Here is an 18,436-nt window from a genome sequence, read left to right as displayed (position 1 = left end):
AATCTTTAGCCTTCCCCCTCATCCTGTTCCAGCTGTTGTAATCTTCATGTGTTTGGTTCCTTCTCAGTAGAAATGGGTTGGAAAAGAGCTTTGGAATGTTCAGGTGGTGCTGATGTCTTTCTAGATGGGGGTGGGCAGAACAGATGAGAGCCCCTCCCTCCTGATTCAGAGGGGAACAGTGGGCAGCAGCTGAAAGGAGGGAGTGGAAATGGGAAAAGTTCTCTGCAGGTTTCTCCTTTCCAAGAACAGAGGGACACGACTCCATGAACAGCAGAAGCTAAAGAGTTGGAAAACATGCCCAAAGCTGCAGCACCACCTGCAGAAAGATGCTTCCTCTTCAGGCTCCGCCCCTCCACATCAAGAAAGATCAGAGTTTCTGCTGAGCTGCTATTGGAGCTTTTAGGGGGTCAGATCTTTAGGAACATTTGCTGTCAATCAAACCAGGAAGTAAAGTGTTTTGAAAGGTCAGATTGATGACATCATCAGTTGTGGAAACACTGGAAAATGGAAATCCAGCAGAGAAATAAACATCAGGAACTTCCTGCAGGACAAACTGTTCTAGACTGTTGGAGACAGGAACAGTTTTGGTCTGGGAGTTGTCCGTATTCTCAGATGAAATCTTCTCCAATATCTGCTGCTTCCATCACCTGAGAGACTTGTTCTTCCATCCAACATCATCAACCTCTGAAAGAACCGCCTACGATGGATCAGAAGCAGACTTCTGATCCATTTCTGATCATTCACTTCTGATCCTTCTGATCCCCCCTAGTACACACACCTTTTACTTCTCATAATATACATTCAAACACAAACACACACACATGCACACATACACCCTTACGAACACACGCACACACATTATACAAGGAAGGTGGGTCCAAGGTCCATCTGTCCCCTACCCCATCCCTGGTGGGGGGTACTGGGCCCTTGGCAGCGGCGGCCGTGTCCTCTGGGTGCTGGTTTCCTGGGCCCGGCTGGGCTCTCTCCGCGCAGGGAGGGAGTTCACATTACACCGGAGCCGGTGGGGCCCGGCGTTGGGCCCTCCCGGCGTGGTGGTGGGGCTGCTCCCCTGGTTGGGCTGGGACGGCGCTCTCTTCCCCCCATGCCTCCCTGCTCTCTGGCTCTGGGGGCCTCGTGGTGGTCCTGCTGGCCCTGGCCTGGGTGGCGGGTGTGATCGCCCGGGGGGTGGTTGTTCTGTGCCTGCTGTCGGGTGGCGTTGGGAGTTCTGGCTGCCGCTGCTGCTGCGAAACTGAAACAGCTTTTACAGTCCCTGACAAAAGTCTTGTCGCTTATCCATTTTGTAGGAACAAAAGCGTATAACCTCACTTTGAATGAATCCGTTGGTTTTAGAAATGTCTCATATGAAAGCTAAAACCCTCCCAAATTATGTTCAATATAGTAAAATAAAATTGCTTCACTGCAGAAAGATTGATCATTTAATGAACACAGAAAGGTCACATTTTGGCAAGACAGAAGTTTTGTCGCCTACAGAGAGTAATGTGAAAATTTAACAAATAATTTACTCCAAAAACAAAACTATGTTGCATAACATCAGTGAATGAAGTAGTGCTACCAGGGCTCCAGACTGCGACCAATTGCTCGCATTTTGCGACCAAAATTTGAGAGTTTGCGACTGAATTTTACATCCAGTCGCACATGTGCGACCAGTAAATTTGCCTCCCCCACCCTCCGTATTTTTTTATACATTAAATGTAGAAGGGGCAAGTCAATGATCAATGAAATAATCTGAGACGCGAGTGCACACGCACGCAGGCAGACACACACTCGCGCACATACTCATGAAACGCGAGCACACACTCTCGGGTGATGCCCGTCTGTGAGGCGGCCACTGCGTGTGAGAAGAAAGGGAAAGCCACTGTGAGTGGCTAAAATATGTGGAGGGGGCGGGGCCTAGAGATATTCGCGCGCGTGTAAACATCTGTGGGAAGGAAACGGAGACAAATATAGTCACAACCTGATATGTGCGTCTGAGCTATGAGGAAGTGAACTATTGATTCATTCTTCCGACCTGCGGCTAGTGTACAGCAGGGGTCTCAAACTCGCGAGCCGCCTTAAAAGGAAAATTTAATGTTACTGCAGCCCGCCAGTTTTTTTCATTGTGGTGCACGGAGATGACCAACCAATCACAGTGGGGTAAATGACTGTTGGGGGCGGGGCAATGACAGGGCTTGAGCGCAGGACACCTGACAGCCCCCTCCCTCCCCGGACCACATTAAGGAGTTCCTTACTTTCCTTTAGAACGTATCTATTCGCTCGTAATTTTCTAAATACATGCAGTCCGTGTTGAACTTTTCTCTGGGCCGCACAGACCCGGAGGAAGGTTTAGTGTTTTGGTTACGGCGGCGCATCAAACGGTTATGCACGGCTGTTGCGGCAGAACACCACTCCCGCGGGAGTCGGGTCAGCTGAGGAGAATAAATGTCCCACACCTACATGCGTGACAGCTAACGGGGCTTGAACTTTAAACACGTGCGAGCAAAAACAACATTAGTTTTAGACACACTGAAAATACGTGGGGAAAATGCAACGATAGACGTGTTTGAGATGAACCAGCGGCTCGCCTGGATCGTTGGGGAGACCAGGCCGGGGGGAGGGGGGGTGGGCTGTGAGATGAAGGCGAATCTGCAGCAAGACTGAAGGACAACAGGATGTTGGAGTTGTCCTAAACATTTAATTTAGTTTTAATATTCTTCTCCCCCTTAGTGTGATCTTTGTTATTATATATTTATTTTATGATTATTTTAATGTTTTGTAATGCATGTAGCCTTTTTTAATGAATTGGTATTTTAAATTATTTTAATTAATCACTCCACTACAAAAACCATCAGGACACATGTCCCATAATGCATTGTTTTGTAGTCTGTAGGGCAGCTTTCAGTCAGTTCAGTTTCCAGCTGTGTCCGGGTAGGTTTGCCCCTTGATCCCGCCCCTTTCTCGCAATATTTTTGTGATGATTGACAGTTGATGTTGGAGCAAAAACAAAAATATATGTCTCACACCAGGTGATCTGCGCAGCTTTGAGTCCACCTGGGTGATCTCAAAAACGCTTATTGTGCATCTTGGCTGCACCTATTTGGTGTCACAAAGATAAATTTCCATCCATTTTCTTTACTATTTGTACTGTCATTTCAGCGATGGTGCTGTCAGTTTACCTGTTGTTGCATTTTCAAAAGTGCAGAATAAAATGTGACACTGAATTAGAAACAGAACATTGTAATTTCTGCATCTATTATTAAAGTATTTATTTGTAATACAGTGGAAATTAGTAGATTTGGTTAGAATGTTGATTTACGGTATGCGCCCCTAAATTTTCTGGTTGTGCCCCTAAAATTTTCAGTTAGGGGCCACAGTGCTCCTAGTGAAAAAAGTTAGTCTGGAGCCCTGGCTACTGTGAGATCCATATTTAATATCTTGTATGACTTCCATGAGCTTGAAGGACAGCATCCATGCGGTTTGACAATGATTCCTACAATTTCTGGATGAAGTCATCAGGAATAGCAAAGAAAGCAGTCTTCCATGCCTCCCAGAGTTCATCCAGATTCTTTGGTTTGGTCTTCCATGCTTCCTCTTTCATTCTACCCCAGACATGCTCAATGATGTTCATGTCTGCTGACTGGGCTGGCCAGTCCTGGAGCACCTTGGTCTTCTTGACCTTGAGGCACTTTGATGTAAAGATGGAAGTATGCGATGGAGCCCCATCCTGCTGCAGAATTTGACCCCTTTTATGGTTGGGAATGGAAGAGGTAGATAATACTTCTTGATATTTTAGGCTATTGATATTGCCTTCCACCCTGCAAATGTTTGGCACACCCCCATACTGGATGGAACCCCAGACCAGGATTTTTCCGCCACCAAACGTAACTGTTTTCTGGGTGAATCTTGGGTCCATGCGGGCTCCAGTTGGTCTCCTGTGATGTAATTCACCTGAAGACTCATCTGAGAAATCCACCTTCTGCCACTTTTCCAGCGTCCATCCTTTTAGCAGGCTGTGGGCCTTGGCTAATGCCACACGTTTGTTCAATTGCCTTTTGTTTACTGCTGGTTTCTGGGCACTGATTGGACCATGGAGACCATTTTGAGACAGAATTCTAGAAACTGTTCTGGTTGACACCGGGACTTGAGGTGACCAGGCCTGGTGGAGCTCTGCTGCAGTGGAAAAGGGGCTGGCCTTGGATTTTCAAACCAACAAACGGTCCTCCCCAGCAGTTGTGGGCTTGTCAAAAACATCTCCAGACTCTTCAAATATTTTTCTTATTTGTACTTGACGCTGAGACACATTGAAGGTGTCAGCCACCTCAGCAGTGGATCTGGTCTTCAGCCTCTTGATAATCAACGCTTTGGTCTCAGGGTGAATCTTAGGCATGTTGTCAGAGGTCAAGTCGGGCCTCCTCATTCACAGACAGAGTGTATTATGTAAACCTTACAAAATGCTACTTTTTTCAAAGGTGACGCTAAACTTTCACTGGATTATGGTTGGTATTGATGTTCATGAACATCAATATTTCAATGTTAAATCTCACTTTTAGAATCTGTCTGATTGATTATATTTCAGACAAAACATGTTATTTCTGGTAGTTTATTATGGAATGAACAGACATGTAATCTAAATGAATACATTTGTACATCAAATAACAATATAGGGCTTGAAATAGCTCTTATTTATTTCAGAGCACAGTCCATGTTATTTGATGATGGGTAACAGTGATATGGGTGATATTAGTGCTTCATCCCATCTTTCCAGCTCACTGAGCGTGTGTACCGTAAACTATGATGTAAACGGGCATGCTAAAAGTCAGTGACGGCAAGCGAGACCGCACTTCCACAGATGTCGGCTCACTTGACCGCGGTCTTACTCCCCGGGAGATAAACCAATCATTTACCTGTTTTACTTTGTGTACTAATTGTGCTATACAAATGAAATTGCCATGCCTTACTCTCACGAGTACAATTCACCAGAAAGTTACTAAAGTAAATGTAACGCATAACTACCCACCTCTGCGTATATATTTATTTCAATCAGTCTCTTGTGGTCCTCCAGACTCCTCAGACATTTTTCTCCAATGCTCACAGAGTTTATTGATGCTTGACAAAATCCAAAAGTTGTTCTTTTTAAGTTCTGCATATAGTGTGTGATTGGACCTATAATAAACACATTAAACACATTCATCTTTGCTGATAATTTACTGTTTCTGCTAGTCCTGTGTTTAGACTCGTTCTCCTTCACCTGACCTTTTGAGCTGCCCGGGCTCTCTCTGCCTCTGCGCTGCACGTGGCGTGCTCCCTCTACTCACACACATGCAGTTTCAGCAGCACACAACCTCATTCTACAACAGAAGTTTCCGTCTTGTGAGGAAATACAACAAATTTACTGAGTTCTAATTATTGATTTCCATTGTATTTATTTCCACTACCAGCTGCGTGCGTTGACACGGCCTCCCGCCAGAGGATTTGGTGGAGAAACACCTTTCTGTGACCGACTCCATCTAGTGTTGAAACTGAGAAGTGCATGTGCGGGCCATATTCAATTATTTTTTCAAAATTTGCTGCTGGCCAATAAAAACAGACCCGCGGGCCGCGGTTTGGACACCCCTGCATTAAAGTCATGGAAAGAGCTGAAAACCCTGCTAGCATTGAGCTAGCTAGTATGCTAACACAGGAGAACAATGGTGATAGTTTGTCAAGCAACATCTTAATTTCTAACATCTTTTTTCACTAGCAGCTACTGGTGGAGCTCCTCATCTGACTGTGCTGGCGTCCTACATAAAGTACACGTTTGATCATTTAAGATAGCAAAATATTTGAAAAACATGAGAGACTCACCCTTTGAAAGTGGTATGTTGACGTAAGACTCAGTGTTGTTCGGTAGCCAATGAGCTTCTGGATGTCGGGGCTGTCCCGCCTCTCCTCCCCTTGACTGACATGTCGCTGTTTTTTCATGTAAAAAGGTTTTAGAATCAAAACCGCAAAAAATAAAAGTGCAACTCAAAAAGACGATTTCAAAATAAACTGTAACTCAAAAACAGGATTTCAGAATGGCCAGAAAACAAATCGCCAACTGAGAAATATGATTGTACTTTGGGTTATAGCTTTTGGTGGCAAATTATAGCTTTTGGTTCTCAATTTATGCATTTACAGCCTTGGCTGAGGCCCTGCTGTGGAGGTGCCCACACTGGACTGTGCAGCTGACCCTGGTGCAGTGTGGTGTGGTTTAGACCAGAGACCAGGCCTTAGACCAGTTACACACACACCAGACACACATACACACTCTGAAGGAGGAGGGTTTGGGGGAAGAGAAGGAGGGAGGTAAGAATGTGTGCCCTGTGTAGGCCATCGCACTTTGGTGGGACACAGCCTGGGTATATATATGTACAGTAAACCCTTGTTTTTCGCGGGGGTTACGTTCCAAAAAGAACCCGTGATAGGCAAAATCTGTGAAGTAGAAACCTTTAATTTTTTTTTTTTACAATTATTATACAATTAAACACTCTTTCATACATTGAAAAGAAAGAACAAACCATTTATAGGCTCAAGGATTTGTTTCACAAGTAAAAGTACTTTTAAAGTTGACCTTTTTCAACAAATAACTTCTGAACTGTAATGTCTAAAAATAATTGTAATCATCAAAGTGAACAGAAGACTTCAAATTGCGGAGATTAGCCCCGCCCACCGCGACCCGAAGCATTGGATTAAACGGGAGAAAATTTAAAATGATTTCGAACAAATTACAAAGTACAGTGGGACAAATATGGACTCAGGTGTATTTCCCTGCTCTTCAGACTGAGCCGCCCTCCCCTCTGCAGTGCTTTGTCCCTTTGAAACCCGCGGTGCAGGTGTGTTTGTTCGGGAGAAGAAGACAGTGATAGACAGTTGTCGCTCTTTTTTTCTATGGGTTTTAGAGAAACTCGAAATTGCAAGAGAATTTGCACGTGCCTAATTTTTTTTATTTGATTTGAAATGGTTTATTTCAAGCAATCAAATAGGAGTAATACACACAAAAGCAATATAATCATCAGTTATACATTCATACAGTAACTAATCAAACTTAGGATAATTAGACATAATTAATAAAAATTGCTTGAAAGGGAGTGGAAAGAAGCGAACTTATATAATCCCACCCCGTTATACTATAACCATTTTATTACATGATTTATCAATATCCGGTTCCTAGGTTTTATCAGACAGAATTAAGAATCATAAGGTATCAATAAAGCACGTGCCAAAGATGAAATTACTTAAGTACTACGTCAAAAATAACTTTAGAAATCAACATGGCAAATGCAGCATCTGAAATATATGCAAATTATGTTACTTTTAAAAGTCATTCATATGCTTTAAAACATAATACTATACCAGTAAAATAGACACAACACTGTTTCAGGAGTTATCATAGCAAAATTTCATCAAGTATCAAAAGTTAAAAACATGTGCAAAATTATGCTACATAAGGAAAGATTTTTGAATCATTTTATCAATTTTAGGAGCTAGTGAAGTAATATCATCAAAAGTCAATCAATTTAACAATTTTCAATAAGAGATTAATCATTTGTTTTACTTTTTTAAATTTTTTTTTTTTTTTTTTTTTTATAATAAGGTAATGCTGTAAGGGAAAAAATAAATAGGGTCCACAATCTGTCGATTGTCCAAGGTTGGTATTTCTTCTTTTACTGATAACAGCTGATCTTCTGGGTTCAAAACAGTTAATAGTTCTCTTCCATGTTATGTCTGCAGACATTAGATTCAGGTCCATATCCTTCTTCAGCTGATATCAGCTGCGGTGAAAGTTGAGGTCAAATTGTCTGCAGGTCAGAACTCTGCTGCTATTCAGGTGACGTCAGACATACAGAGAAAGTGATGATTTCAGGTGTCATATTTCTTGAAATTATTTGGCTCTTTGATTTATTACTCCACGTTGATTCAGACGACCGTGATCAAACACTTCTCAAAGTCCTTCATGGTGTGCACGACCAGAACCTTGGTGCGGTCCTCTGGACCGAGTGGTTTGACGTAAATCCTGCAGCCTTTAACCCAAGTGTTCTCAATCTGCTTCTGCTTCCTGAGAAGCCGTGCATGTTTTGAGATTTCAGCATTCCTCCTGGTCAGATGGTCGTTCAGATAAGCAGCCGAACCTTTCAGGTGTTTCCTTTGGGTCATCAGAGCTAGCTTGTGTTTGTGATTCACAAACCTGATGAGGATCGCTGGTTTATCCGTCTCCTTTCTCCTGGGGAGCAGGTGGCAGGTCTCGATGGTATTGAGATCCAGGGAAATCCCTTTAGATGTGAGAAATGAATGTATTTGCTGCTCCAGCGACGCGTCGATCTCCGTATTAGCACTGCTAGCTACGCTAGCGCTAGCATTAGCAGCGCTAGCTCCAGCTGAATTCAGCTTCGCTCGAGGCTTGATTGGTACTCCAGTGAGAATGACATTATTCATCCTTACTTGCTGTTCCACATCGTCCAGTCTTTTCTCCAGAATCTCGACCCGGTTTTCTCCCTGCTCGTTTTGAGCCCGAAATCTTCGGAACTCTTTCATCATCTCCCAGAGTGGCGTTAGTTTAGCCGACACTTGATCCATAAAACTTTTCAGCGTTTCTTGAATAATGTCAAGAGATTTTTTGAGCTCTTCATATTCCTGGGGTTTCTTCGGGGGCATGGTCAGCTCTCTTTTTGGAGAAAATCAACTTCTTAAGTAATTTGAAGATAGTATCCGCAGAGAGCCGCGACCACGCGTCCTGCCTTAACCCCGGAACCGGAAGTCATATCCAAATCTAATCTAAATTTAGCAAGCTGTTTTACGTACGTGCACATATTAAACTGCAACTGTATTGACACACAGGTAGAGAAGAAGCGGAGTGACATTTTAGCCAATCAGAAGGCAGAACACAATGCACGATGCAAATCCGTGAAGTAGCGAAACCGTGAAAAGTAAACCGTTTTATAGCGAGGGATCACTGTATATATAGACAGGCAGGCAGGCAGGCAGGCAAAGGTGGAGCCTTCTGCCCGCTTTCTTCATGGGTGTCAGGCTCATGGCTACCAGAAAGGTGACAAAGTGTCTGCAGTCTGTTTATTACTGGGGAATATAGAATATTCTGAAAAGTCTCACGTGCAGCTACAGAGCAGTCCACTGCAGAGGAATCAACCCCCCCCCCCCCCCCCCCAACACACGTGTGTGTGCTCCTTCCTCCTACACACGCAGCGCACGGACACACACACACGCATAGTCATTCTACAACACCTATATAGTTAGTTCATTATGTAGATAGTTAGTAGTTACTGTTATCTGTTAATAAAAGATACTTTGTTTTAATTGTATTCATGTGTAAGCGGCCACCAGGGGATTTTGTTTTCTTTTGAGGGGGGGCCTGCGGTTAACCGTGACACCGCGCCCCCTGCTGGTTCATCATTGTGGTGATAAAAAATCCCACACCATCACAGCTCTATCCAAAAGCCCTGTAAGCGAATAAAATTCTCCTTGTTTTGTTTGTGTTCCCTGCAGTCCTCCCCCAGCATTGGATGACTGAAGAGGAAGATCAATGCAACCAGCAGAGGAACTTCAGAGTGGAACAGGAGGAACCAGAACCTCCACAGATTAAAGAGGAACAGGAGGAACCAGAACCTCCACAGATTAAAGAGGAACAGGAGGAACCAGAACCTCCACAGATTCAAGAGGAACAGGAGGAACCAGAACCTCCACAGATTCAAGAGGAACAAGAACCTCCGCAGATTAAAGAGGAACCAGGGGAACTCTGCATCAGTCAGGATGAAGATCAGCTTGATCTGAAGCAGGAGACTGATACCTTGATGGAGATTCCTACTTATGAGGAAGATGAGAACAGTGAAGCAGATCTAAACAATCAGCAGAGCTTTAATGTAACTGATAGTCAGGATGAAGAAGGAAACCAACATGAAGAATCATCATCAACTACAGATGAAGAGACAGACCCAGAGATCAGAGGAAGAGGAGGGACAGAAGTCATGTCCAAAGTGTGGACAGCTCTCACATGTCAGCAGGTCAGTGTGACTCTGATCTTCATCTCCACACTATCGGTATGTTCACTTCAACAACGGTTCTATCTTGAGCTTCAAGCTCTCCAAACATGCAGTCCATCAACAGCGTGTCCTGGAAGAGTCTCTTCTGTCCCTTCCAGTTGAAAAGACAGAAGACATTGTTGGTCAGTGCAGCCCACAACATTCTTCAAATCAGATGATCTTAGTTAGTCCCTCCAGCTAACGACAAACAGGAAACCTTAACAGATCAAAGAGAAAATTGTTAGCAGATAAAAGTCCAATCTGTTTTGTCGTCTGTGGTTCTAAGTTTGTAGTTCAGTTCTTTTCAGCAGATTTCTCTGTCAAACCCAAAATCCATCTAAACCTCTTTGATGTCTCCATGTCTCCAATTCCAGACATTCAGACAGATTCTATTTCCAAAACTACATTTCAAGCTAAAACCCAAAGACAGGGTCTTGCTCATGGATCTGCAGACAGAAAAGATTCAAACCTGAACACATCAGTGAAAAACTGCTTAGTGTCAGAATTGTTCTCCATCTTTTCTGGACTGATTCTTCCTCCAGTGCAGCTTCATCTTCATCAAACTGCTCCTCATTGGTGGGTGGAAACACAACAGGGAGGTTTTTCTGAGTCCAGTTCAGCTCCATGAATGTTCAGGCTGTTTAATGTCAGTGATTTCAGTTCTGCTGAGATTTGCTTCACTTCCATAAGAACCTCAGCAGCATCAGGATCATTTTGTTGATGGTTTGCCTGTGAAATGACATTTCATATTTATATATATATTATATATTACATATCATTTTCATCGCAGTCTTAAATCTCCCACACATACCGCTCATGTACCCCCCCCACCCTTCCCATCAAACACAAAGCTGTAAATCCGCACTCCGCCGGTCCACTTCGCTAAGTGCGGGAGTGGACTACACTTCTTTTATATTTTGTTTGTTACTTTTTCTGTTAAAGTCACTTCCCTCAGTTTATACTGGATCATCGTGGATTAACCATTAGTTGGGAAATAAAATGAAAAAAGCAAAATAACGAATAGCAGTTATATAAGAACGAAAAATGTAAAAATAACCCCCCCGACGATGTCATCGTCCATCCCGACGAGCAAACATCGTCAACGGCCAAATTAGGGGACATCGCCCAACCCTATTCAGGTCTTTCTATTTCATTCCAGAAACCAAGCAAATGAGCTATTTATCTGAGGGCTACATGCTATGTATCCCATCATGCATCACACTTGTCCCATAATACAAGTCAGGTCCATAAATATTGGGACAGAGACTCATTGTCAGCATTTTTGGATTTGAATCAAAGATGTGTTCCTCCACGGCTAATGTTTTTAGCACGTATTAGCCTAATGCTAACCCTGCTTGCAGCAAAGAAAGAAGCACTGGCCGTACGGATTTAAAAATCATGAGCGAGCAGGCCCTTAATAATAATAATCATAATAGTAATAAAAGCACATTTAGAAGATCGTTTCCAGCAGGTTCCTGCTGATTTTGCTGTTCCAGGACAGCTACAGCCCCATGAACAATGCTAACAGATTTCATCATGCTAAACTTTTGGCGTTTGCTGGTTGGACTAACACACACTGACATCATCCCCCCTCATCCCCCCTGAAATGCTAACTGGAATTGAGTTTTGCAACACTATTCGCAGGGTGGATGTGAAAACATAAATCCCCTCTTTGCCTTTTGGTTTTATTTATGGCACAGAATAAGCAGTTTTTAAGTAGAAAATGAAAAAGTATTTTGAAGGATTGGTTTTTCAATTTAAGTTTGAGTCATTTGATGCAGTTACATTGTGAAAATGAAAAAGCATTTCTGTTAATCCATTATAATTTTTAAATTAGACATTTCTAACTGAATTTTGCAACACATTAACTAAAGAACTTTTTGAAAATAAAATTTCAAATATACGGAGCCCATGTCCTGACATTAAAAAACTAAAATACATCTCGTTCCCACAGATTAATATCTTTTTCCCACAAGATAATATTCTGTTCCCTCGAAATGATTCATTTGTGCGAACGAAATAATTAATTCGTGTGAACGGAATATTTATTCACGTCATAAGTCATTCATAAACATAAATATGCTCTCTGTCCGACCGCAAAAGACACTTTCAGCTGTAACTTCCATGTCTCTGTGACCCACATTCATTCAAGAAAGGAAAAAGAAAAACAAGAATGATCAATTTATTATTGAATATAAGAAAAAATATCATAAGATTTCTGATACCTCGGCTTGCTGCTTTGCCATATGACTCACCAGACAGAGCTCCACCGCGGAGCTCTTTTGCTTGTCATGCCGGCATTCGGGCTGCTGGCTGGCCAGTAGACAGACAGCCAGCTGATATTGTAGTTGAGGGTCGAATAGGAATAATAATACCCTGAACTTATCTTTTATTAACATACTCTTTAGCAGTCGCTTTACATTCGAGAGCTATTGGGCTACATGCTACCTCCTAGCGGATCATTTTTCCTGTTATTCATAGACACAGATGTGAGTAATAGTTGGATTTACAGCAGATATCTTCACATTTCTGTCTGTGTGTGTCTCATTACATTGCATTCAAGATACGGAGGATGTTTAGAGATCAGATTTACTTATTTTAAAAAGCACAAAAGAATCGGTAATCACGTTCATTCACATCCTGGTACTCTCTCCGACCATCTTGCTGCAAAAGCCGCTTTCTGCCGCTACTTCCGTGTCTCTGTGAGCATTTAATAGGGGTAAAAATAAAAGCAAGAAGGATCAATCTATTATTGTCTCGATGAAAATCAGAAAAAATATCATAAGATTAGGCCGGCTGCTTCACCTACTGGACTGGCTGTGAACAATATCCCGTCATGCATCACGCATACCCAAGATGCATTTCGAACAATCACGGTCTCCCTGTAACTGAAGTGTAACAACAAGACCAATGATTGCAAACCAGACAAGGCAGAGACATTTTTGTGATTGGCTACTCCTTTACTCAGACATAAGCAGCAGCACCCTAACTACATCGATTGAAGTCACTTCAGCAAACGTGACGCTGCAATGCACACCCCTCAACACTAGGGGGAGTATGCACCCCAGCACATCGACAGTGTTACCAGAAGTGGTGGTGTTGCAGGTAAAAATGGCTTTGGGTGGTTTTAGGGTCAGTTCTGTGTTAATTTGACACATGAACCCTCAAATTAAAAAAACAGAGTGGTCCATGATTACATCTTCTGCAGCAGACAGATTGTTTGTCTCTATGTGATACTCTAATGTCAGCAAAGATGTGCAGATATCGCTGAAATATGTAATCTCTCTGACTGGAACACCACAGAGCGGGTATCTAGAAACACGAGTCCATTACCAGGGATCAGCCAATGTTTAGATCCCACCCACTTTCACTGATTGACAGACACTCATTCTGCTGGAAAAACTCTTCATGACATGAATAAGTCATTGTGAAAAACAGCAAAGTGAAATAAAAACAAAGCTACTTTGGAAAATATTGATTTAGAAATCAGAGTTTCTGAAAAAAAGACATACAATTTTATAATAACATTCAACATGATTAAAATGAATATTTTAAAATTCTGTTTTAAAATAATGAACTGATTTTTAAAGTAAAATGAAATATGTTATAAAATGGCTCATTTAAATTTAGCCATTGTTTTTGTCCATGTTGACACATTTTTACCATATGAGCTGCCAGTAGCACTTCTAGGCTAACACGCACACATAAACACACCCACCAACACCACCACAGGCAAGTTTCTGACCCCGATTGATGGGGCCCCAGACCTCAGTCCTGGAGATGATTTCTAAATAAAATAAATACAATAATAGACATGTGAATGTAACTTTATTAGCAGCATATTCCTAACATATCACAGCTGGTGTTGGGCTGAAATAAGCCTCAGAGACTGTGTCAAACATTTCCTATAGAGTCCTGGATCTATACTGTCAAAAATGGCAAGAATCCAAAACATTTTATTTTTTTTCAGACTTTTTTCCTGTTTATAATTTCATATGAAAATAATTAGAGACAGAATCAGGTTAAAAGAACATTTTCTGTCAGTCCCTCTGTCCCCTTTCTAGTCCATCTGTCCTATTTATTTCAGCATGATTTAATTTGAGTATACAGTTATATAACATTAAAGACCTGTTCGTACCATTTATGAAGTACTTATCTGCATTTTCATTTCCTTAAAAAAAAACAAGAAAATATTATTTTCTATCTTTAACTGGTTCAGACTATTTATTGACTGAAACAGCTCTCCTCATGGGGGGGGGGGGTGTTGGGGGCCTTTTTCAGCACAGTTTTATATCGTTGTGCTAAAGAAAACAAAAAAAATTATTTTAAAAAATTTATCGTTTTTTTATTGTGCATATTCTGAATGATACTACAATATTTCTTATTGGTGCTTAACAATAAACAAAGTCACCACAACATATAAAAGGGCCTCTACTTGTGTTTCTGCAGCTCTCCCCCAGTGTTGGATGACTGAAGAGGAAGATCTCTGCATCCAGCAGAGGAACTTCAGAGTGGAACATGAAGAAGCAGAACGTCCACAGACCAAAGAGGAGCAGGAGGAACCAGAACCTCCACAGACCAAAGAGGAGCAGGAGAAACCAGAACCTCCACAGGTTAAAGAGGAACATGAGGAACCAGAACCTCCACAGATTAAAGAGGAACAGGAAGAACCAGAACCTCCACAGATTAAAGAGGAACAGGAGGAACCAGAACCTCCACAGATTAAAGAGGAACCAGGGGAACTCTGCATCAGTCAGAATGAAGATCAGCTTGATCTGAAGCAGGAGACTGATACCTTGATGGAGATTCCTACTTATGAGGATGATGAGATCAGTGAAGCAGATCTAAAGAATCAGCAGAGCTTTAATGTAACTGATAGTCAGGATGAAGAAGAAAACCAACATGAAGAATCAACATCAACTACAGATGAAGAGACAAAATCAACATCAACTACAGATGAAGAGACAAAATCAACATCAACTACTGATGAAGAGACAGATCCACAGAACAGAGATCAGAGGAAGAGGAGGGACAGTAGTCATGTCCAAAGTGTGGACAGCTCTCACATGTCAGCAGGTCAGTGTGACTCTGATGTTAGAAAAAATCCCAAGAAGACAAATCTTGGTAAGAAATGTAAACAATCTCCAAATGAAGAGAAGCTTTCCTCTATCAAGTCTGGTAAAAACGTAATAATAATTACTAACCTGTCTGACTACATGGAAACTGGGTCTGATGAAAGATGTTATATCTGTAAAGAATGTGGCAAAAGCTTTTGTGACATATCTCTGTTCAAAATTCATGCAAGAATCCATGCAGAAGATAAGAGATTTTCTTGTAAAGAATGTGACAAAAGTTTTAGTCATGTATCTACTCTCAAACAACACATGAGAACTCACACAGGAGAAAAGCCTTTTTCTTGTAAAGAATGTAAAAAAAGTTTTAGTTGTGCATCTCATCTCAAAACACACATGAGAACTCACACAGGAGAAAAGCCTTTTTCTTGTAAAGAATGTAAAAAAAAATTTGGTTGTATATTTAAACTGAAATCACACGTGAGAACTCACACAGGAGAAAAGCCGTTTTCTTGTAAAGAATGTAAAAAAAGTTTTTGTGATGTATCTACTCTCAGAAAACACATGAGAACTCATACAGGAGAAAAGCCTTTTTCTTGTAAAGAATGTAAAAAAAGTTTTAGTCGTGTATCTAATCTCAAAAGACACATGAGAATTTGCAAGACTTTTTCTTGACAATTTAAGGATTTAGTGTAAACTCTAAATTCTAAACTTTTTCTGATAAGAGGTCGACCTCTCAACCTCTGTACCACAGCAGAAGACTTGATTCTACAGGGGAAAAGTTCTGTTTTTCAGAAAAATCAAATATTTTAAAATACGTATTTAATGCTTAAAACTTCTGGGGTGAAACCTCAATGTTCTAATGCAGTGTTTTTCAACCTTTTTTGGGCCACGGCACACTTTAACCTTGACAAAAATCCCGCGGCACACCAGCATCCAAAAAAAAAAAAAAAAGGAGAAACTCATCGTCTGTATTCATCTAAAGCCCTCTGCAATCTCACATGCATCTTTGTGATAATTGTGGCAGAAAAAGCTGGAAGCTGCAGCTGTTTTAAAAAAAAAAAAAAAACGTGTAATAGAGGGTAAGTTAGAAGATTTAAACACTGTTTTGTGCACCGAAACTTTTACTTTAACCCAATGCATCATGGGAGATGTAGTGAAAGAATCCGCCGAATGCAGAAAGACTAACGTATCTGAACTTCATTGTTTTGTTCTCTTGTTCCACGGTCTGACACCGGATTCTAGGGAAAGCTACACCGCTAAAGACGAGCTTTAGCTGGTATTATTGATAGAACTGAGCGACTTTATGAGCTAAATTGGAACAAGGAAGTTGAGACTTTAACCACTTCTGATTGGTCAGACTGATGACATGTGATTGAGCCTTCAAAAATGATTGGCGGAGACAGTTAAAGGGGCGGGACTTTTCAGAAACAGCTTTAGCTGCAGCTTAATCGCGGTTCCGTCATTCTTATCAAAATGACTTTAATAGAATCAAATAAACACAAAGAAAAAAGTATTTTATGATCTTTCATATTCCTAACTACTCAGTGTTTTATTAGGGCCTGTTTGGATGAACAAAGAGCTGAAATCCTGGAGATGGGAAATGTTTTTAGATCAGTTAATGAGGGCAATTTCCCACGGCACACTGGTTGAAAAACGCTGCTCTAATGAACTCCATAGCAACCTGAGCTTTCATTTCATGTACACAGAGCCACAGGCTGCTGGCCTCCACACCATATTGATGCAGTAACTTAATTAGAGGGAGGCACAAGTGAGCGTAGAAATGAATTTTTCTAAAATAAAAAATAAAATAAAACACAAATGAAATAAAATAATTTGGTTGTTTTGATATATGATTCGCTTCCCAACAGCAGTTAGACTATAGAATGACACCGTTTAGGACTGCTGAAACTGCTGCTGTGTTTGCTTATTTATTCATGACTTGTACTTTTACTTCTACTTTTTATTACTAATTTAATTTTTACTGACTTTTTGTTTTTTTAACTGCTATATTTCTTGTTTGTCTGCTGTAACAACTGAATTTCCCTCCAGGGATCAATAAAGTCTTGTCTTGTCCTATCCTGACTTTCTTGGACAGCTTTTTTAGGTTTTCATCTTCTCTAAGCCACAATGATCAAAAGTAAAAAAGTAAAGGATCAATACATTTCAATCTATGTGTAATGAAACTACATAAAGGAAAAATATTCACAAAATGAATTATTTTAAATGTACCTGTTAATAGAAATGAGTTGTTTTGAATTATTAGAGCTAACATGTAGTAGAGTTAACATCTAGTAAAGTTAACATTTAGTAGAGATATGTATCGTTAAGATTTTATCTATTAACTCTTCTCAATCTGCTGCTTTTCACTCTGGTACCTTATTAGTATTCTCATGGATATTTTGTAGTGTACGTTTACCCTAAAATAAAATGATTAATAAATACCAATGTGTATTTGTAGGTAACAATTCAGATAAACAGTTCAGTTAAGATCCAAAATGCAGAGTATATCAAATGACTAATCAATGCTGAGAAATATAACAATGTTGTATTTTAATTATCTTTACATTGTGTGTTGGCTAATTTATTATTGAGGCACAATATGATCTTTCAGCCTACTAATATTTATTCCCTGTTTTAATATCAAGGAAAAAATCACACATTAGAAGAACTGTTATTCCTGTTTTTATTTGACTATTTTCCACCGTCTGCATGTCTGCTGAGCAGAAATATAATGTTGAACTGAAATGTTGCTTTGTTTTCTTCACTTGTGTGTACACACACACACACACACACACACGCACACACACCCCCCCCACCCCCCCCCCCACACCCCCCCCCCCACACACACACACAGTGAAAACAGCCCCATACATGTTTTGTCAGGCTGAATAGTATCAGTAGATAAATTAAAATATAACCAGTGTGTTTGTGACTGAAAGATAGAATGAAGTAAACATAAATCTGATGGAGAAATCAATAGAATCTGCAGTTTTGATCAGTTTCTATTGAAAAAGGCTGCATAAATATGACAGACAGCTTTCAGGTTCAGATTCTGAAAAACAGCAGAAACATGATCTGATGGAGGCTCTCATTTCTCCTCATTATTCTTCCAAACAGCCCAATCAAGTTGGCCCAAAGGCACATTGGCAGAGCAACATGTTGTCTATGAAGAACCTACTCATCTGTGCTACAAATAACAACAAACATCCAAACCACAACGCTAAACAATCAAGACCAACACAACTGTCAACATCCAGAATCCAGCAAATATCCCAAACAGAACATTGTTACCCACAATGCACCTGCACAGTT

General features: G+C 40.9%; 1 long non-coding RNA gene across 1 annotated transcript; it reads left to right on the top strand.

The window, feature by feature from the left end:
• Nucleotides 1-9,516: 9,516 nt before the first annotated feature.
• Nucleotides 9,517-17,196, top strand: LOC144988931 (uncharacterized). Its single transcript, XR_013653026.1, has 2 exons — nucleotides 9,517-10,031; nucleotides 14,499-17,196. It is a non-coding gene; the product is annotated as an uncharacterized LOC144988931 (long non-coding RNA).
• Nucleotides 17,197-18,436: the final 1,240 nt, after the last annotated feature.

Source organism: Oryzias latipes, chromosome 2, assembly GCF_053564925.1.
Source record: "Oryzias latipes strain Hd-rR chromosome 2, Olatipes_Hd-rR_3.1".
NCBI classification, from domain to species: Eukaryota; Metazoa; Chordata; class Actinopteri; order Beloniformes; family Adrianichthyidae; genus Oryzias; species Oryzias latipes.
This window is presented reverse-complemented; position numbering and strand designations above follow the sequence as displayed.